General features: G+C 44.9%; 8 non-coding genes across 8 annotated transcripts; all 8 read right to left on the bottom strand.

Moving 5' to 3' along the window:
• Positions 1-72: 72 nt before the first annotated feature.
• On the bottom strand, positions 73-144 carry TRNAP-AGG (transfer RNA proline (anticodon AGG)). Its single transcript has one exon. It is a non-coding gene; the product is annotated as a tRNA-Pro (tRNA).
• Positions 145-1,435: 1,291 nt separating this feature from the next.
• TRNAV-AAC (transfer RNA valine (anticodon AAC)) lies at positions 1,436-1,509 on the bottom strand. Its single transcript has one exon. It is a non-coding gene; the product is annotated as a tRNA-Val (tRNA).
• A 197-nt stretch (positions 1,510-1,706) lies between these two features.
• TRNAP-AGG (transfer RNA proline (anticodon AGG)) lies at positions 1,707-1,778 on the bottom strand. The gene has a single exon. It is a non-coding gene; the product is annotated as a tRNA-Pro (tRNA).
• A 1,967-nt stretch (positions 1,779-3,745) lies between these two features.
• TRNAP-AGG (transfer RNA proline (anticodon AGG)) lies at positions 3,746-3,817 on the bottom strand. The gene has a single exon. It is a non-coding gene; the product is annotated as a tRNA-Pro (tRNA).
• Positions 3,818-4,723: 906 nt separating this feature from the next.
• TRNAV-AAC (transfer RNA valine (anticodon AAC)) lies at positions 4,724-4,797 on the bottom strand. Its single transcript has one exon. It is a non-coding gene; the product is annotated as a tRNA-Val (tRNA).
• Positions 4,798-4,970: 173 nt separating this feature from the next.
• On the bottom strand, positions 4,971-5,042 carry TRNAP-AGG (transfer RNA proline (anticodon AGG)). Its single transcript has one exon. It is a non-coding gene; the product is annotated as a tRNA-Pro (tRNA).
• Positions 5,043-12,184: 7,142 nt separating this feature from the next.
• TRNAV-AAC (transfer RNA valine (anticodon AAC)) lies at positions 12,185-12,258 on the bottom strand. The gene has a single exon. It is a non-coding gene; the product is annotated as a tRNA-Val (tRNA).
• Positions 12,259-12,430: 172 nt separating this feature from the next.
• On the bottom strand, positions 12,431-12,502 carry TRNAP-AGG (transfer RNA proline (anticodon AGG)). Its single transcript has one exon. It is a non-coding gene; the product is annotated as a tRNA-Pro (tRNA).
• Positions 12,503-21,953: the final 9,451 nt, after the last annotated feature.

The following is a 21,953-nucleotide window of genomic DNA, read 5'->3' as shown; positions in this document are numbered from 1 at the left end:
CATGTAGAAATACAATTGTGAACATTGTAAATATGTTGAATTGTCGACATTATTGTTACTATAATTGTATGAGGGGCATTTCGAGAATTGAACTCGAGACCTCTCGCACCCTAAGCGAGAATCATACCACTAGACCAAATGCCCTCGAAGGATACATAGAAAAGGTCATCCATAGAGGTTTTGGTGAAGAATTGAATTAGATGTGAATCTAAATTATTACCCCTACATGTTTTTGGAAAAACAAACGAATCTGTTTATTATGAACTTTACTACCGTAAGTGTGATTATCCCTATTATTAATAGTGGGAGCTCCCAAATAGACCTGAGGACCACGTCCATACTGAGCGAGAATCATACGACTAGAGCAAATTACCTTACGAAAGTAGTATATTCTTAAGAGGTAGAATAAATGTCGTGACGAGGGTGCGATCGCAATGATAAGATATGCACTTATCAACTAAATTACGTGGTCGTATTAAAGCGGAGGTAATCCAAGAATTGAACGCACTACCACTCACACCGTATCCATGAATCACACGATAATTGTAAATGCGTTAGACGAAAGAGAACATCAAACATGTCAAAATTCTATGTGTACAATATTTCTTGTAAAAAGGAAATGTCAAAACAAGAAGAAAATAAATCTCACATGCTATGATTGAATAAGTAATATTAAATGCACTGTCAAAAAATTGGTATAGAAATTGGATCATTCTATATGGTGTACATATAGATGTGAAGGGTTATTTTGGATAATTGAAAAACTAATTAGGATTTAGGGTCCTCTGTTGTAAATCTGGGTTTGTTTCATCGTTCTGTAATTCGAGACTGCCGGGATATTAGCGTCATGCGATCACAAAATAGGTAAAATCGCATAAACTAGGTCACACGGTGCATGTTTGAGTGAATGCCAACTAGGTTAATTCACGTCAAGCAGGTCTAATAAGTAGTGAAGGCTGGATCCTCTTCTTAAATGAGGTTTGTGGGGTGAATCCCTTATTTCAATATTCCAAAACCACTAAACGATGATTGTTGTTTGAGAAACATAGATTGGTTTCATCCGGGCTCAAACCGGAGACCTTCATTGTGTGAGACTAACGTGATCACCAACTACACCACAAAACCTTAATGTATGACAACAACGAGAAATAACGTCACAAATCAAGAAAACAACGTACTGTAGCATAACTCAAGTTGGTCCGTCGCATGGTCACAAACTACACCGCGGCACCATGATCACAAAATACGCAAAAATCGCATAAACTTGGTCACACAATGCATGTTAGAGTGAATACCAACTAGGTTAATTAAGGTAAAGCATGTTAGATATGTAGTGAAGGCTGGATCCTCTTATTGAATGAGGTTTGTGAAGTACATCGATGATTTTCATATTCCAAAACCGCTAAACGACGACTCTTGTTTGAGAAACAAAGGTTGGCTTCGTCCGGGCTCGAACCGGAGACCTTCAGTGTGTTAGACTGACGTGATCACCAACTACACCACGAAACCTTGTTGCATGACAACAACAAGTGCATGTCTCAAATTAAGAAAGTAGAACAATGTATAGTAAGAAAATTCAAGATCCTTTGTAAAATGATCACAAACTACACTGTGACACCACGTTGGTGCGCCAACATGTAGAAATACAATTGTGAACATTGTAAATATGTTGAATTGTCGACATTATTGTTACTATAATTGTATGAGGGGCATTTCGAGAATTGAACTCGAGACCTCTCGCACCCTAAGCGAGAATCATACCACTAGACCAAATGCCCTCGAAAGATACAAAGAAAAGGTCATCCATAGAGGTTTTGGTGAAGAATTGAATTAGATGTGAATCTAAATTATTACCCCTACATGTTTTTGGAAAAACAAACGAATCTGTTTATTATGAACTTTACTACCGTAAGTGTGATTATCCCTATTATTAATAGTGGGAGCTCCCAAATAGACTTGTGGTCCACTTCCATACTGAGGCCACTAGAACAAATGCCCTCGAAGGTCTAGATAAAGGTTATGGTGATAAGATATGCACTTTTCAACTAAATTACGTGTCGTATTGAAGCGGACGCAATTCAAAAATTGAATGCACTACTACTCGCACCATATCCATGAATCACACAATAATTATAAATGCGTTAGAGAAAAACGATCATGAAACATGTCAAGATTCTAAGTATATAATACTTCTTGTAAAAAGGAAATGTCAAAAACAGAAGAAAATAAATCTGAGATAGTATAATTGAATAAGTAATATTAAATGCACTCTCACAAAATTGGTATGGAAATTGTATCAATGTATATGGTGTACATGTAGATGTGAAGTGTTATTTTGGATAATTGAAAGACTAACTAGGATTTAGGATCCTCTATTGTAAATCTGGGTTTGTTTCATCGGTCTCTAATTCGAGACTGCCGACATGTTAGAGTCATGTGATCACGAAATAGTCAAAATCGCATAAACTAGCTCACACAATGCATTCTAGAGTGAATGCCAACTAGGTTAATTCACGAAAAGCAGGTCAGATATGTAGTGAATGTTGGATCCTCTTCTTGAATGACGTTTCTAAAGTGAATGGATGATTTTAATATTGCAAAAGTGCTAAAGGACGACTCTTGTTTGAGAAACAAAGGTTGGCTTCGTCCGGGGTCCAACCTAAGACCTTCAGTGTGTGAGACTGACGTGATCACCAACTACACCACGAAATCTTGTTGCGTTACAATAACGAGTACACGTCTCAAATTAAGAAAGTAGAACAACGTTGTCGTGCCTTTCGGCGCTAGATCGTTTGCGTGAGTCGGATGGGAACCACCGAGGTTTTGGACTAGGAGGAGGAAGAATTTGAGGTTAATCTAGTTATGAATATGAATAGATTATAAGAAAGAGATATAGAAACTTGTGAATCCCACAAGTAGAGTTGTTTTAGTTTCTCTTAATCATAGTAATAAATTGAAATAGTTTAGAATAGTTTAGATTAGGAGTAGAAAAGAGATCAAACCTTGTGAATCCCACAAGTATTACATTAATCAATATTTATGTAAGAATATGAATTTAGATTGAAAGAGATAGATTATATAAAACTTCGTGAATCCCGTGATTATATTAATTGGTGGTTTAGGAAATATATCCAATTTCCCAATTATTTTTCACAACCCTATTACATTGTGCTCCCCATCCTTATGTAGTGATGAGGGAGTCTTAGGAATCCATGCTTTTTTTTCTCTAACTATAGACTCCATGCTTTTCCTATAGATAGACTATATGCTTTAACTAAAGTGATCATGCTTTTTTTAACTTGTGCGTTTTTTATCAACTATAGCATTCATGCACGCTAGATGTGCATGCGTAAGTTTTTCTTTTAGCATGCGTTTTCTTTTAACTAAAGTTTATCCTAGGTAATCTAACCTTTCTATGTTGAACATCTACTTTTAAACACTAATGAAATGCTAGTGTAATGGTAAGACATTACATTATTAACATGGAGGTGCAAGGTTTGAATCTTGCCTTATGCATGTTATATATATTTTAATATTTTCTACTATTTACTCATATTTACTCAAGTTTTTCACGTAGTCTACGAAATACACTACGACAACGTATTGTAAGAAAATTCAAGATCCTTTGTAACGTTATCACAAACTACACCGCGACACCATGTTGGTGCGTCAACATGTAGAAATACATTTCTGAACATTGTAAATATGTTCAATTATTGACATTACTGTTACTATAACTGTATGAGGGGCATTTCGAGAATTTAACTCGAGACCTCTCGCACCCTAGGCGAGAATCATACCACTAGACCAAATGCCCTCGAAGGATACAAAGAAAAGGTCATCCATAAAGGTTTTGGTGCAAAATTGAATTAGATGTGAATCTAAATTATTACCCCTACATGGTTTTGGAAAAACAAACAAATTTGTTTATTATGAACTCTACTACCGTAAGTGTGGTTATCCCTATTATTAATACTGGGCATTCTGAAATAGACCTGAGGACGACTTTCAAACTGAGCGAGAATCATACGACTCACGCAAATTACCTTACAAAAGTAGTATATTCTAAAGAGGTAGAAGAAATGTCGTGATGAGGGTGCGAGCGCAATGATAAGATATGCACTTATCAACTAAACAACGTGTCGTATTAAAGTAGAGGCAATCCAAGAATTTAACACACTACCACTCACACCGTATCCATGAATCACACGATAATTCTAAATGCGTTACAGGAAAGCGAACATGAAACTTGTCAAGGTTCTAAGTATACAATATTTCTCGTAACAAGGAAATGTGAAAGCAAGAAGAAAATAAATGTCACATACTATAATTGAATAAGTAACATTAAATGAACTCTCACAAAATTGGTATGGAAATTGTATCATTGTATATGGTGTACATGTAGATGTGAAGGGTTATTTTGGATAATTGAAAGACTAACTAGGATTTAGGATCCTCTGTTGTAAATCTGGGTTTGTTTCATCGGTCTCTAATTCAGGACTGCCGGCATGTTAGAGTCATGTGATCACGAAATACGCAAAATCGCATAAACTAGGTCACACAATGCATGTTAGAGTGAATGCCAACTAGGTTATTTATTGAAAAGCAGGTCAGATATGTAGTGAAGGCAAGATCCTCTTCTTGAATGAGGTTTGTAAAGTGAATCGATGATTTTAATATTCCAAAACCACTAAATGACTACTCTTGTTTGAGAAACAGAGGTTAGCTTCGTCCGGGTTCGAACCGGAGACCTTCAGTGTGTTAGACTGACGTGATCACCAACTATACCACGAAGCCTTGTTGCACGACAACAACGAGTACACGTCTCAAATTAAGAAATTCAAGATCCTTCGTAACGTGATGATAAACTACACCCCGACACCATGTTGGTTCGCCAACATGAAAAAATACAATTGTGAACATTGTAAATATGTTCAATTATTGACATTATTGTTACTATAGCTGTATGAGGGGCATTTCGAGAATTGAACTCGAGACCTCTCGCACCCTAAGCGAGAATCATACCACTAGACCAAATGCCCTCGAAGGATACAAAGAAAAGGTCAGCCATAAAGGTTTTGGTGCAAAATTGAATTTGATGTGAATCTCAATTATTACCCTTACATGTTTTTGGAAAAACAAACAAACGTGGTTATTAATAACTCTACTACCGTAATTGTGGTTCTCCCTATTATTAATTGTGGGCAGTCCAAAATAGACCTGAGGACCACTTTGACACTGAACGAGAATCATACGACTAGAGAAAATTATCTTACAAAAGTAGTATATTCTAAAGAGATAGAAGAAATGCCGTGATGAGGGTGCGAGCGGAATGATAAGATATGCACTTATCAACTAAATTACGTGTCGTATTCAAGTCGAGGCAATCCAAGAATTGAACGTACTACGAGTTGCACCGTATCCATGAATAACACAATAATTCTAAATGCGTTAGTGGAAAGCGAACATCAAATAGGTCAAGCTTCTAAGTATACAATATTTCTTGTAAAAAGGAAATGTCAAAACAACAATAATAAAAAGCTCATAATAGTATAATTGAATAAGTAATATTAAATGCACTGTAACAAAATTGGTTTGGAAATTGTATTATTGTATTTGGTGTACATGTAGCTGTGAACGGTTACTTTGGATAATTAAAAGACTAACTAGGATTTAGGGTTCTCTGTTGTAAATCTGGGTTTGTTTCATTGGTCTGTAATTTGAAACTGCCGGCATGTTAGAGTCATGCGATTACGAAATAGGCAAAGTCGCATAAAGTAGGTCACATAATGTATGTTAAAGTGATCGCCAACTAGGTTAATTCACCTAAAGTAGGTAAGATATGTAGTGAAGGCTGGATCCTCTTCTTACATGAGGTTTGTGAAGTGAATCGATGATTTTAATATTCGAAAACCGCTAAACGACGATTCTTGTTTGACAAACAATGGTTGGCTTCATCCGGGGTAAACCGTAGACCTTCAGAGTATTAAATTGACATGATCACCAACTATACCACCAAACCTTATTGCATAACAACAAGGAGTACACGTCTCAAATTAAGAAAGTAGAACAACGTATAGTAAGAAAATTCAAGATCCTTCGTAACGTGATCACAAACTACACCACGACACCATGTTGGTGGATCAACATGTAGAAATACAATTGTGAACATTCTAAATATGTTCAATTATCGACATTATTGTTATTATAATTGTACGAGGGGCATTTCGAGAATTGAACTCTAGACCTCTCGCACCGTAAGCGAGACTCATAGCACTAGACCAAATGCCCTCAAAGGATACAAAGAAAATGTCATCCATAAAGGTTTTGGTGAAGAATTGAATTAGATGTGAATATCAATTATTACCCCTACATGTTTTTGGAAAAACAAACAAATCTGTTTATTATCAACTCTACTATCGTAAGTGTGGTTATCCCTATTGCGCTCCCAAATAGGCCTGAGGACCACATGCACACTGAGCCGGAATAATACGACTAGAGCAAATTACCTTACGAACGTAGTATATTCTAAAGAGGTAGAAGAAATGCCCTGATAAGGGTGCGAGCGCGAGGGTTGAAGACCTCTGCAGACGACATCTGCTTTCGTAAGAAAAACCCTACAGGTTGTGAGAATAGAGCAGTAGACGACAAAAATGTATAGAGGTATGGCGAGTTCACTTCCTACACAGAAGCTCGACCGGAGCAACTACGCGTCCTGGTCATACAAAATGCACCAGTACCTACTGGGGCATGGGTATTGGAGTTTCTTGGAAGGGACGAATGAGGTAGCACCAGAGCCTGGATATAAGGACTTCCCGGTATGGGAGCAAGGAGCGAGCCGAGTATTATACTGCCTCGCATCCTGTGTGCATGACCAGATGCTCGGCTATGTTAGGGATGCAAAGACGCCAAAGAAGGCCTGGGAAAATCTGCGTAAGATTTTTGCCGCAAGTACCATAGCTTGTAAGTTGCAGCTTCAGCAAGAGCTGAACAACATCCGAGCAAGAGATACGTCCGTTGCGGAGTACACCACCAAAATAAAGGAGATTTGCGATGCGCTCGGGTCCATCAACATGATGGTGGATGAAGACGAAATGGTAAAAATCTGCCTTGGTGTTCTAACGTAAAGGTACGAGCCAATCCGGACAGCAATATACACCGAGGAGAAACTACCGACCTTCTTTGACTTGCAATCGATGCTGATGGTCGAAGAAAACCACGCGAGTGGGTCCAGGACCACTCAATCTGACAGTCGGATGTTGTACACGGTGCCGACAGTAGTTCTGGGACTTCCACAACCAGGGGTGGTCAAGGCGGCGCCGGAGGCCGGCTTGACAAATCCGCGACGGAATGCTCGTACTGTGGCAAAAAGGGCCACAGAGAAAGAGAGTGCTAGAAGAAGCGTGCCAATTCGGACAGATTTGGATCCGGCAAAACCGGTCGGGAGAACCGGCAAAGCTCGCACTACGCGCAAGGATCGAAAGGATCTGGAACCGGAAAGACCGGTAAGGAGCGAGCCTTGGTGATGAAGCACGAGGCAAATTCGATGAAGAAGACCACTTCCAAATCGAAGGAAGTATGGTATGTTGATTCCGGTGCGTCGAATCACATGACAAGCCACAAAGAGTGGTTCTCCTTCCTGGAGAAACCGGAACAACCGGGAGTTGTCGAAACCGGAGACGACACTCCTCACCCAATCGTGCATATCGGAGAAGTCCCTTTGAGCCACGTCGAACAGAGGGGGAAGCTGATGAACGTATTACACGTTCCGACTATCACGAAGAACCTAGTGTCGGTTGGACAGATTGTCGACCAGGGGATGCAGGTGCAGTTTACGCACCTCGGGTGGTTCATCGAGGAAGAGGGCGAAATCATTGCGCAAGGGCACAGAGACGGGAGGATGTTCATCCTCAACACCAATGACGTCGGGACCGCTTTGTTCACCAAAGGACAGAAGGTCGAATCGGACATCGACTTGTGGCACAAGCGGATCGGCCATGTCAATTACCGGAGGCTTCCAGATCTGCAAACGAAACAAGTTGTTTTCGGTTTGCCAAAGTTCAGTGGCCGGAAGGCCCAAATATGTGAAGCCTGCCAACTCGGGAAGCAACACCGGCTTCCATTCCCCACCGAACGAAATTGTAGCCGTAACAAGCTCGACCTTATTCATTCGGATGTATGGGGACTGGCACAGAATGTGAGTCTTGGCGAGAGTCGATATTTCATCTCCTTCATCGACGACTACAGCCGGCACACATGGATCTACCTCATTGAGCGGAAGAGAGAAGTCTTCGAGTGTTTCTGGAACCTGCAAAGTTTGGTTGAACGGGAAACGGAGAGGAAGATCAAGTGCCTGCGGTCGGATGGCGGAAAAGAATATTTTTCCGGCCAATTCAACAGTTATTTGCAGCAAACAGGAATTCGGTGAGAGTTCAGCTGCAGATACACACCGGAGCAAAACGGTGTGGCCGAGAGGAAAAACCGGTCGATTGTCGACGCGGTAAGGGCGATGCTGGAGGAGAAGAGCATGCCCCATTTCTATTGAGCGGAGGTGGTCTGGACGGCCGTCTACATCCAAAACCGGATTGGTGACAAGGTGTCCGCGCATGAGCTATATTTCCGGCGCAAGCCGAATTTGCGACACCTTCGGATATTCGGTAGCATTGCATATGTGCATGTACCGGATGAGAAGCAGAGGAAGTTGGATGCAAAGTCAGAGAAATGCATCCTAGTCGGTTACTCGCATAAGCAAAAGGGGTATAAATGTTACAACCCCTGGACGAAGCAGGTCCGAGTTAGCCGGGATGTTGAGTTTGATGGGACGGCATCATGGTATGCCTTACCGGCTCGGACTTCTGACCCCGACCCGATACCGAAGGATGAGGCTAGTGAGCCTGAATCGGTTCAGTTAGAAGATGAGGACATAGGTACTCTAGAAAAGAGTCCGATCTCATTTCGGTTAAGTGGACCGAATGAGCGGCTGAGTCGAGATGACCAGTCGGATGAGGAATCGACGAGTAGTGGAGACTCTGACGTGCTCTTCCCGCGCAAGGAACCGAGGAGACGGTTCACACGCAAAGAAAAGGGGAAGAAGAAGATGCTGGGTTATGAAACCGGTAATGATGAGTTGGATCGGAGCAGATCCGACTCTGGAAAAGAAGATGACGGTCCTTCGGTACCGAAGACCGAACTGGCCAAGAAGGGCCTCAATCCGGGTAACGGTGGGTTACGCTGGTCAACCCGCCAGAAGGAACCTGTTAACGGTGAGTACATGGCGCATCACTATGCGTACAAGACCAATGTGGCATAAGTGCGTGAGCCGGAGAGCTACGGAGAAGTGGCAAGGGACGCAAATTGGCATGCCACTATGGAGGAAGAGATGCGGGCACTTGATGCCAACGACACATGGGACCTGCTTGACCCTCCCCGTCACTATAAACCGATCGGATGAAAGTGGGTGTACAAGGTAAAGTACAACATCGACGGTTCAGTTAACCGGTACAAGGCCCGGTTAGTGGCAAAGGGATACGCACAGACCTACGGAATCGACTACGACGAGACCTTCGCTCCGGTAGCGAAGATGACGACGGTTCGTGTGGTGCTAGCGGTTGCTGCGGCAAGGGGGTTGCATCTTCACCAAATGGACATGAAGAATGCATTTCTTCAAGGTGATCTTGAAGAAGAGGTCTTTGTGACCCAACCCCCTGGCTTCCAATCGGGGATGAACAAGTCGGCGGTATGCCGGCTGAAGAAGTCACTTTATGGCCTAAAGCAAGCCCCCCGAGCTTGGAATGCGAAGATCACGCACCGGTTGCGTAAAATGGGGTTTTCGGCCTCTGAGTCTGACTCTTCGTTGTTCATCCGGCAAGGTCCGGACGGTCCAGTATGCATCTTGTTGTATGTTGATGATCTAGTCATCACCGGACCCAGACTCTATGAAATCAACCGAGTTAAGTCCCAGCTGTCGGACGCATTTGAGATGAAGGACCTAGGGGACCTTCACTACTTACTTGGGATCGAGCTGATCCGCACCCGCAACGGCATATTGCTCTCACAGAGACACTATGTGTTGAGTATGTTGTACAAGTTCGGCATGACGGAATGCCGACCTATTTCTACACCCCTGGACCGAAACCAGAAGTTCTGTCCCAACTCTGGACCGGCCTGCGATGAGAAAAGGTTTCGACAAATTGTTGGAAGCCTTCTATATTTGAGCATCACCCGACCCGACATCAGCTATCCGGTCGGTGTGATTAGCCAATTCAAGCAGAAGCCGATAGTACAACATCTTCAGTGCGCACATCGAATTTTGCGATATGTGAGCAGCACGAAGGAACGACCTCCGGCTATATGTTTTCCCATGGGAGCGCGGTTGTTCAATGGAGCAGCAAAAAGCAGCCAACAGTGGCCCTTTCGAGCACTGCGGTTGAGTACTGAGGCGCTACCGTTGCCACCTATGAAGCCATTTGGCTTCGACGACTACTACAAGACCTACAGATTGAGGTGCTGACCTCGATCCTGATCTACTATGATAACATAAGTAGCATGGAGCTCGCCAAGAACCCCGTATTCCATGCTCGCACAAAGCACATCGAAGTGCACTATCACTTTGTGCATGAGCGTGTCCTGAGCGGTGAAGTCGAACTTCCGTATGTTCATACGGATCGGTAAGTCGCCGACATCTTCACCAAACCACTCGGATCAGACAAGTTGCAGCACTTCACCAAAATGGTTGGTGTTCAGCATCTCGACGTGCCACACTTGAGGGGGAGAATGGGCAAAGACACCACCGGAACGGGCAAAGGCAAAGAGACTGTCGATTGCGTCAGTGAGGGAAGAACCGACAAGAGGAGAGACAAGAAGAAGAAAGGAGCTGAGTCAACAAAGGAAGTTGACACATCCGAACCAGTCAGAACAAGCGGCAGCGGAGGCAGAGTCAAGAAGGACAGAGCCGACCGGAAGAAGAAGGCCAAGACCCGGACATGGTCCGATGTGGTGAAGGACCTGGAACCGAAAGACGAATCGGGAGCAACCGGTTCAGACAAGAGCTGGAACGAATCAGAGACAGCCGATTCGGTTCTACAGAAGGATTCTGAACAACCGGATCAATTCAAGGCCAAGAGCACAAGAAGGCAGCGAAAGTCAATGCCAACACGAAGGGATCGGCGAATCGGCAAGAGCCAAAGTCACAACAGCGAGGGAGTTGAATTGGGCCTGTTGAGCAGACAAGCCGACCAAGGAGGTCGAGGTGCGCAGGAACCGAAGGGTCATGGCAAACGGGACCGGACCGGACTAGGAGCGTGAGCAAGGCGGAGTGACGCCCGAAGGAGCCGGGTAGAAGGACCGGTTGCCACAGACATTGACACTACGACCGGACCTCAAGTTGAGCTTGAGGGGGAGTGTTGAGCAGCAAGCTCAATCGGATCCGTATCGGCTGAATAAGCCAGAGCCGGATTGACATCCGGAAGGATGAGCCGGGGAGCCGGGGAGCCGGTTAGCCGGATCCATCAGTAACCGGAAGCCTAGTAGCAGCTAGACTACTAGGGAGTTAATAGCCTCGAGGACAGTGCCAGACGCTCGAGTGATCATTGAAGTACGCGGTACTTCTGTCAATGCTTTCAGGACTTGTATAAATAGTGTTCTTGAGCACGTTTCATGTACAGAGAACTATTATTGATTCGTAATAGATTTAAACGTTCACCTCTCTCTGTCTCTCTTCAGTACTGCTACGCAACCAAGTTGTTCTCTTACGCTTCCGCACATAACCTTTCACAAAACGAAATGTCAAAACAAGAAGAAAATAAATCTCACATAGTATAATTGAAATCGGTATGGAAATAGTATCATTGTATATGTTGTACATATAGATGTGAAGCGTTATTTTGGATAATTGAAAGACTAACTAGGATTTAAGGTCCTCTGTTGTAAATCTGGGTTTGTTTTATCGGTCTCGAATTCGAGACTACCGGCATGTTAGAGTCATGTGATCACGAAATAGGCAAAATCGCATAAACTAGGTCACACAATGCATGTTAGAGTGAATGCCAACTAGGTTAATTCACGAAAAACAGGTCAGATATGTAGTGAAGGCTGGATCCTCTTCTTGAATGAGGTTTGTGAAGTGAATCGATGATTTTAATATTCCAAAACTGCTAAACGACGGCTCTTTTTGAGAAACAGAGGTTGGCTTCGTCCGGGTTCGAACCGGAGACCTTCAGTGTGTTAGACTGACGTCATCACCAACTACACCACGAAGCCTTGTTGCATGATAACAAGTACATGTCTCAAATTAAGAAATTCAAGATCCTTCGTAAGGTGAAGTGACAAACTACACCGCGACACAATGTTGGTTCGTCAACATGAAGAAATACAATTGTGAACATTGTAAATATGTTCAATTATCGACATTATTGTTACTATAACTGTATGAGGGGCATTTCGAGAATTGAACTCGAGACCTCTCGCACCCTAAGCGAGAATCATACCACTAGACCAAATGCCCTCGAAGGATACAAACAAATGTGTTTATTATCCCTATTATTAATAGGGATAACCACAAAAGTGTGGTTATCCCTATTATTAATAGTGGGCATTCCGAAATAGACCTGAGGACCACATTCACACTGAGCGAGAATTATATGACTAGAGCAAATTACCTTACAAAAGTAGTATATTCTAAAGAGGTAGAAGAAATGCCGTGATGAGGGTGCGAGCGCAATGATAACACATGCACTTATCAACTAAATTACGTGTCGTATAAAAGCGGAGGCAATCCAAGAATTGAACGCACTACCACTTTCACCGTATCCATGAATCACACGATAATTCTAAATGCCTTAGAGGAAAGCGAACATCAAACATGTCAAGCTTCTAAGTATACAATATTTCTTGTAAAAAGGAACTATGAAAACAAGAAGAAAATAGATCTCAAATAGTATAATTGAATAAGTAATATTAAATGCACTCTCACAAAATTGGTATGGAAATTGTATCATTGTATATGGTGTACTATTAAAAAGAATAGCGTGCGGAAGCAATAGAAGACCAAACTCAAAAACGCAGGTTTAATGGATAGCTTGGATATACACAGTACGTGGGAGAGACAGAGAAAGAGCAAAACAACTTAAATCTGTTATTAACAACTCTGTAAAAAACTATATACATACAACATGCACAACAACACTATTTATACAAGTCCTAAGAGGACTGACAGAAGTACGGTGTACTTCCATGCTCACACAAGTGTTTGACACTAACTAGGAGACATTAACTACCTAGTAGTCTAGGTTGCTACTAGGCTTCGGGTTACTGCTGAATCCGGTTAACCTGCTCCCCAGCTCACCGACTCACTTGCCCACCGGCTTACCGATCTCGCTCATCCTTCCTGTACCCGATTCGGCTTATTCAGCCGATCTAGATCCGGTTGAGCTAGCCGCTCAACACTCCCCCTCAAGCTCAACTTGAGGTCGGATCGTAGTGTTAGTCTCCATGTTAACCGATCCTTCCCCCTGGCTCCTTCTGGCGTCACACTGCCTCGCTCGTGCTCCTCGTCCGGTTCGGTCCTGTTTTCCGCGACTCTTCTGATTTTATGCACCTCGACCTCCTTGGTCGGCTTGTCTCCTCAAGAGGCCCAATTTAGCTCGCTCGCTGTTGTGACTTTGGCGCTTGCTTATTCGCCAATTCCTTCGTGTTGGTGTTGAGTTTCGCTACCTTCTTGTCCTCTTGGCCTTGAATTGATCCGGTTCTTCCGAATCTGTCTGTTGAACCGAATCGTCTATCTTCGATTCGTTCCAGCTCTTGTCCGAATTGGTCGCACCCGATTCGTCTTCCGGTTCCAGGTCCTTCACCATATCAGACCATGTCTGGGTCTTGGCCTTCTTCTTCCGGTCGGCTTTGTCCTTCTTGACTTTGCCGCCGTTGTCGCTTGTTCCGACTTGTTCGGATGTGTGAACTTCCTTGGTCGACTCGGCTCCTTTCTTCTTTTTGTCTCTCCCTTTGTCGGTTCTTCCCTCATCGGCGCAATCGGAAGTTTCTTTGCCTTTGACCGTTCCGGTGTCTTTGCATGGTCTCCCCCTCAAGTGTGGCACGCTGAGAAGTGCTGCATTTCAGTGAAGTGCTGCAACTTGTCCGATCCAAGCGGTTTGGTGAAGATGTTGGTAACTTGCTGATCCGTATGAACATACCGAAGTTCAACTTCACCACTCAGGACACTCTCACGAACGAAGTGGTAGTGCACTTCTATGTGCTTTGTGCAAGCATGGAATACAGGGTTCTTGGCGAGTTGCATGCTGCTTATGTTGTCGCAGTAGATCAAGATCGGGGTCGGCACCTTGATCCGCAGGTCTTGTAGCAGTCGCCGAAGCCAAATGGCTTCACAGGTGGCAATTGTAGCGCCCCAGAATTCCACCTCAGTGCTAAAAAGTGGGCCACTATTGGCTACTTTTTGCTGCTCCACGCAACAGTCGTGCTATCAAGGGAAAACATATAGCCGGAGGTGGATCGGCGATCCGATGCATCACCGGCCCAGTCAGCATCAGTGTAACCGACTAGCTCTTCGGTTATACCATGCCAATATAACATTCCCCGGTCCTTCGTGCCGCTCACATATTGCAAAATTCGATGCACGCACAGAAGGTGCTCCATGGTCGGCTTCTGCATATATTGGTTGATCACGCCGACCGGATAACTGATGTCGGGTTGGGTGATTCTCAAATATATAAGGCTTCCGACGATTTGTCGGAACCGCTTCTAATTGTAGGCCGGTCCTGAGTCGGGACGGAGCTTCTGGTTCCGGTCCAGGGGTGTGGAGATCGGTCGGCATTCCGTCATGCCGAACTTGTACAACATATTCAACACATAGTGTCTTTGTGATAGCAATATGCCGTCGGGGGTTCGGATCACCTCAATCCCAAGGAAATAGTGAAGGTCCCCCACGTCCTTCATCTCAAATGCATCCGCTAGTTGGGACTTGACTCGGTTGATTTCATGGACCCTGGGTCCGGTGATGACTAGATCATCAACATACATCAAGATGCAAACCGGACCATCCGGACCTTGCCGGATGAACAACGAAGAGTCGGACTTGGAGGCTGCAAACCCCAGCTTACGCAACCGGTGTGTGATCTTCGCATTCCAAGCTCGGGGGGCTTGCTTCAGGCCATAAAGTGACTTCTTCAGCCGGCATACCGTTGACTTGTTCATCTCTGACTGGAAACCGGGGGGTTGGGTCATAAAGACCTCTTCTTCAAGATCACCTTGAAGAAATGCATTCTTCACGTCCATCTATTGAAGTTGTCACCCCCTTGCCGCAGCAACCGCCAGCACCACACGAACCGTCGTCATCTTCGTTACCGGAGTGAAGGTCTCATCGTAGTCGATTTCGTGGGTCTGCGCATATTCCTTCGCCACTAACCGGGCCTTGTACCGGTTAACCGAACGGTCGGCATTGTACTTTACCTTGTACAGCCACTTGCATCCGATCGGTTTATAGTGTCGGGGAGGGTCAACTAGGTCCCATGTGTCGTTGGCATCAAGTGCCCATATTTCCTTCATAATGGCATGCCAATTTGCGTCCTTTGCTGCTTTTGTGTAGCTCTCTGTCTCACGCACTTCCGCCACTTTGGTCATGTACGCATAATGATGCGCCATGTACTCATTGTACCCGTACCGCTTCACGAGGTTCTTCTTGCAGGAAGACCGGCGTAACTTATCGTTACCTGGTTTGAGGCTTCGTTCAGACTTCTTGGCCGATTCGGGCTTCATTCCCGAAGATCCGCCTTCATCCTTTCCGGAGTCGGATTCGCTCCGATCTGATTCAAAATTGTCGGTTTCGTATTCCGGCATCTTCTTCTTCCGCTTCTCTTTGTGTGTGAACCGTGGCCTCGGTTCCTTTTACAGGGAGAGCACAACAAAGTCTCCACTACTCGCCGGTTCTTCATTAGACTGGTCATCCTGTCTCAGCCACTCATTAGGTCCGTTCAACCGAAATGATTTCGGACTCACATCTAGAGTCTCGAACCCCTCGTCTTCTGACTGGACCGATTCAGGCTCACTAGCCTCATCCTCTGGTATCGGGTCGGGGTCAGAAGTCGGAGCCGGTAAGGCATACTGTGAAAGTGTTTTTTGAATTCAAACCATTGAACACTAGATGGATATAAAGTATGGATAATTCACATTTGGAGGATAAGGACACGAACTAAGACCTTAGGGAAGAAGTCAAAAGTAAAAGTACGAGACCAAGAGAAAAGTAAAAAGAGAAAACGCAGACTATAAAAAACAGTAAAAATAGAATGGTCATAACTCCCTCGTTGTTTATCCAAATATCACGTTTAAATATGGATTAGAAAGCTTGTAAAAAGAGCTTTCTATAGCTTTTTAAATCGCTTAATTTGGATATCGGATGAGGGAGATATGACGATTAGAAGGTAGATGTGTCATAGCTAAAAATAGGGAGATAAAAAGCTTCTAAAAATAGCATGAACGTGGATAAGAAGAGGAAGGTTATAAAAGAAGAAGTGATATTAGTGAGGAGGGGGGCTAAGAGTGAAGGCCAAAGAGTGGATGAGGAGTGTTAGGAAGAAGTGTCTTTGTGGAAGAGGAAGTGTCTTAGAAGAGGAAGGTCTTTGGTTTTAGTTCAATGTGGAGTTTGTCTCCTTTGTATTCTCTTGATGTTGGAATATCAGAACATTCTTATTTCTTGCTCGCTTTCTCTATCTTTTTTCTTAGTTTCTTGAGTTATACTCTCTAATCATAATTACCTAGAGCTATATAATATATTATGATTTTCAATTCCTTCTAATCGGTTTGGTCAAGCCCTCATATAGTGTATAACTATCTATTATCTTATACACCCTATCACATACCATGATGCCATCTCATCAAACTCAACATCCTGGCTAACTCGGACCTACTTCGTTTGGGGGTTATAACACTTATACCCCTTTTGCTCATGTGAGTAACCGACTAGGATGCATTTCTCCGACTTTGCATCCAACTGTCGTTTCGAAGCCGGTTTGGAGGTTCCTTCGGCCGTTCTTTGCCGTGTTGCGCTCCATTGGTGGTGCTAACAATGTGAGCCATTGCGCCATCGCCGACCATATTTTTCTTCCATCCTTCCCTCTTACCGAGTCAATGGCCACGCGCAGTCCGTCAGCGATCAGCACCGACCAGTCCACCTGTATACCTTCATATATGGCGATAATTAACCCGGCTCTGTTCCTAGGCATTGCCAGGGGTCGAGGGTACACATGACCATACTTGTGCAGTACACGAGCAATCTCTTTAAATAAGCCATCCTCGCCGCCCTATGTGCAATATGCCTTGCTGGCCAGAGAATACTCACCGAAGTATTTCGTGAGCTGCTCCGGGGTAGGGTTGTCGACGGTGAAGATGCCGCCCTCGGGAAGGCCCGTCAGGGCAGGGATGGCCTCCTCTGTGATTACTTCTATGTCGATGGCTTTGACAACCCTTTCCGCCTCTTTGTGTGGTGGTGCCTCCATGATCCTTAAGAATCCTTCCAATCCGTGTTGCTTTAACCACTTCTTAGCTGCCTCCGAGAGCGTCATGCAGTCCATTTCTCCTTCTGAGTCGGTGGTTGTTGGTGAGGTAGGTGCGTTAGGGGGCTCTAGGTGCTCGTGTCTAATTATCTTCAATCGACTGTGTGCATTTGCAATTCTCTGTTCGCGAAATAAGAAGGCCTCCATGCAGTGTAGGTTTTCTTTCTGCATGTTCGCGCCTTTCTCGATTCTTGCACATGCGAACGTTGTGTACTATAATGGCAATGAAGTGCCACGTGGCGGCGTTTTAATGTGCTCTAAATAGCCCACTACTTGGCTTTTCAAAGTGCCCGTTCACCCCTCCTTTTCATTGCATGTGGCCGTTCGCTCCTCACCATCGCATAGTTTGGGTTTGATTGGATTTATTATTATTATTATTATTATTATTATTATTATTATTTTCTTTTAAATTCGATCTTGTTAATATATGTATCCAGCCAAACGGACCCTTCTCCGGATTGTGCTTGCCGATTGCATGACCGGTTGTCGTCTCGTCGTGCTTACCGGTGTCCGGTGCGGTGTCAGCCTTTGTTTGCTCAAACGGGTTCCTTGGCATGGGTCCATAGTATGGTTTGAGTTGAAACCCATTCAGCCATTTACCCATAACTTCGCCGGCGAGTGTTCCTAGCTGGTAAGAACCGTTGAACTCCCACGTAATCCAATATGGTCCGGTCCACCGAAACGGTAGCTTCCCCGGCATCTTATCCATCCGGGTCTGGAATACAAGTACTGGCCTGCTGATCCCGAACCTTTTTTTGTTACCTTTCCGGTTTCGATCGACGAATGCTTTCCTTCTCTGTTCCTCCAGTTCCATGTGCATCAGGTTGGCGATTCGGTGTTCCTCCACTTCGCATAGTGTTGTTAGCCAGATGGTTTCCGACTCCTCGTTCATGCGTTCCCTAACCTGTAACCGCAAGCTGGGAACCTGGAATTCGATCGGCATTACCGCTTCCAATCCGAATGCCAATCGAAAAGGCGTTGTCCGGATACTTGTCTTATATGTTGTCCGATAGGCCCAAAGTGCACTATGCAGCTTTGTATCCCAATCCGTCCGGTTCTCATTGACGATTTTCCGGAGGATGTTTTGTAGTGTCTTATTTGTGGATTCGGCTAATCCGTTGGCTTGCGGATAATACAGAGTGCTTCGCTTGTGCACCACCGCATAGAATGTCATCAAGCTCTCCACCACTTGTCCTAGGAAATGCCCTCCTTGGTCGTTGATTAGCTCGATCGGACATCCATACCGGCACCAGATATATTCATATAAAAACTTTGTCGTGGATGCCGCGGTGTTGTCACGTAGTGCTTTGGCCTCCACCCAGTTGGTGCAGTAGTTTGTAGCGACAATCACGTATCGGTTGCCGGTTCTCATTGCTGGTGGTTTAAATGGGCCGACGAAGTCCAGCCCCCATTTTTGAAATGGTTCCAATGGCAGCACCGACTGGTGAGGTATTCTTGCCTGTTCCGTTGGTTGGCCAATTTGCTAACACAAATTGCATTCTTTAGCATACCAGACAACGTCTTTTAATGTTGTTGGCCACCATACGCCACTCTGCCATATTTTCCTTGCCGTAGCGTCCCCAGCATAATGCCCTCCCCTCCGGCAACACCGCAGTGTGCTTCACGCAGTATTTGGTCTTTTTCGTTGTTGCGACCGCGCGCCGCCATATGCGGTCCGCGCCTTTATGGTACAATGTGTCCTATAGTAGACAAAAGTGACGGCTTTGTACTGCTAATCTTTTCCGCTCGTCTCTGGTCATCTCCTCTAGAGGTAATCCAATGCTCAAGAATTGGTGCATGTTAGTGAGCCACTTGTTCTCCTCAGCGATCGTACAATCTGTTGCCATTTTGGCTGTGACCCTAAACAACTCTGCACCTGGAAATTCATCTACGACCCCGTCACCGGTTTCTCCGGAGTCTAACCGGCTCAAATAATCCGCAACCGCATGTTGTATGCATGACCGGTGAAATATCTCGAACTCAAATTCCTGTAATAATAGCGTCCATCGGGCCAACTTACCCGTGAGTGATGCTTTCGAGACCAAGTTAAGTAGCATCGAATGATCTACATGAAAGGAAAATTGGTGTCGAAACTTGGTGACGTTGTAGATCATGCCCAAGGCTTCTCTTTCCATTGTTGAGTAATTACGTTCCGCCTGGGACAGCTTCCGGCTGGCATAATACACGGGCCGGTACCAGTTTGGTTCGGTAAGCTGCATTAATGCACTCCCTATTGCTATGTCGGACGTGTCTACGAATACGTGGAATTCCTTAGAGCAATCCGAGGTTGCACCACTGGTGCTTGTGATAGTAGTACTTTTAATGCCCGGTAAGCCTCCTCTTCTGTGTCCGTCCATTGAAATGGTGTCCGGTGCAGCGCGGCATGCAATGGTGTGGCTAGGTTTGCTAGATACCGGAGCATCCGGCTATGCCACCGGATTTGTCCTAGGAACCGACTTAATGCTTTTGCCGTGGTGGGTGTCGGTGCCTCCAAAATTGCTTTGACCTTGTCCGGGTCTACTGCAATACCGTCCTTGCTAACGATGTGGCCTAGTAGTGCACCGCGTGACACACCGAACACGCATTTTGCCGGGTTAAGGCTTAACCGATAAACCCTACATTTCTCAAGACATAGTCAGAGTTATTGGAGGTGTTCCCCTTCGTGGCTATACACGGCGAAATTGTCTAAGAACACCTTCATGAATGCCGGAATAAATTCTCCGAAAATCTCCATGATTATTTGCGGAAAGGTTGACGGCACCGTTTTAAGTCCCAACATCATGACTACGGCGACAAATACTCCCCATTCGGTAACAAAAGAGGTTTTCTCCTGGTCATCGGGGTGCATCCGGATCTGATTGTAGCCGTTGAACCCGTCCAGGAAACTATAAACTTCGTGACCGGCTACTGCATCCAAGACTCCATCCGTAAAAGGGAGTGGGAAGGCGTCGGTTACCATTGCCGCATTTTCCGATAGTCGACACATACCCGGATTTTTCCGTTCTTTTTCGGTACTACGACTATCGGGCTTAGCCATGTCGCCTTTTTGACCGGTCCAATGAACCCTACTCGTAACAATTTATCGATCTCGTCCTTTACTTTTGCTGCATAGTTAGGGTTCATCCGGTACCGCCATTGCGCCACCGGCTTGGCATCCTTACTCAGATGTATCTGGTGTTGATACAACTGAGGATCTAGCCCCCGCATGTCCTCGTAAGACCACGCGAACATGTCCCGAAACTTCTTTAATAAGGTGATCGTTGTCGTCTTCCTTTCGAGAGTCATTTCTTTGGCGATGTGAACCGGTCTTGCGTCTTCTGCGGTGCTAGGTTTACCTCTTCCAACTGAGAGGCTTTTACGCGTTGGGATACTGCCAATTCCTTCTCCAAAGCTTCCTGCGCATGTCGTAACTCTCTGATGGCTTCTTCATCTGGTTCTTCATCGGCATCCTCTGGTTGTATTATATATGGTGCCACTGCTTCGGCGACATCCACTTCAAATAAGGGTACAATTTTTGGATTCTCCTGTAAGTACTGATCGACCTCTTCATCAGCCAATCCTTCAAGCATGTTGACACATTCCGCATACAGTGGTGTCAGCTCCTTGCCGGTACTTGAACATGGTTGTGTAGATACCTGTACTTTCACTTTGCCGCGCCAGAAAGTGATTATGTTTTTCCGCCAGTTTTGCTTGATGTGAGTTGCTTTTAACCATGGCCAGCCCAGCAATAGTGGGCATGCTCCTTGTGCATTGAGCTAGAGGACTACTACCAAAATGCAAAATGCGTGACCTCCGATAGTCACTTCCAAATCTCGTATCAATCCGGTAGGTCTTACTGAACTTGTGTCCGCCATGCGGAGCCAAAATGGGCATGGCTCCCAGTCCTGGATTCCTAGGGTATTACAAGTTCGGAGGCTAATCACATTCACGCCGGATCCCCCGTCTATAATCGTTCCGGGTGGCTCTTGTCCCTTGACGATGGTTGTGATAGCCGGATTGCTCGTGTCAACTACCGTCGGTCCTTCCTCCAGATTAGAAAAGAATGCCGGAGGTTGTGGCGTGCCGACCGTAGTCATTCCTTTCGTAAACCGAGGTACTAACTGCAATAGCCGACCTAATGGCAACGTGATTTGGCATTCTTGTAACATGTGCCATGTTGGGTTTTCCGCCTGGCTATTGCCAGTGGGCTCCTCTAGATTCTCCTTTTGTTGCTCCAGTTCTGCCACATTCTGCTCGTTTGCCTTCTTTACCCATTCGGTGGCCTGCTTCTAGATGGCTTCTTGGGTTTCCCACTCCGTTGCTTTTCCTTTTGCCCTCGTGGTCACTTGTTGTATGTCTGCGACCTCCGTTACCACCATGTTTACCGCTGGTCGCTTATTGTAGCTTTTCACCGAACAT

The sequence above is a fragment of the Azolla caroliniana genome, unplaced genomic scaffold, assembly GCF_043228905.1.
Source record: "Azolla caroliniana isolate FFs.n. ecotype wild unplaced genomic scaffold, voAzoCaro1.0.p SCAF_12, whole genome shotgun sequence".
Lineage (NCBI taxonomy): Eukaryota > Viridiplantae > Streptophyta > Polypodiopsida > Salviniales > Salviniaceae > Azolla > Azolla caroliniana.
Note: the sequence above shows the minus strand (reverse complement) of the source record. Positions and strands in the feature narration are given on the sequence as shown.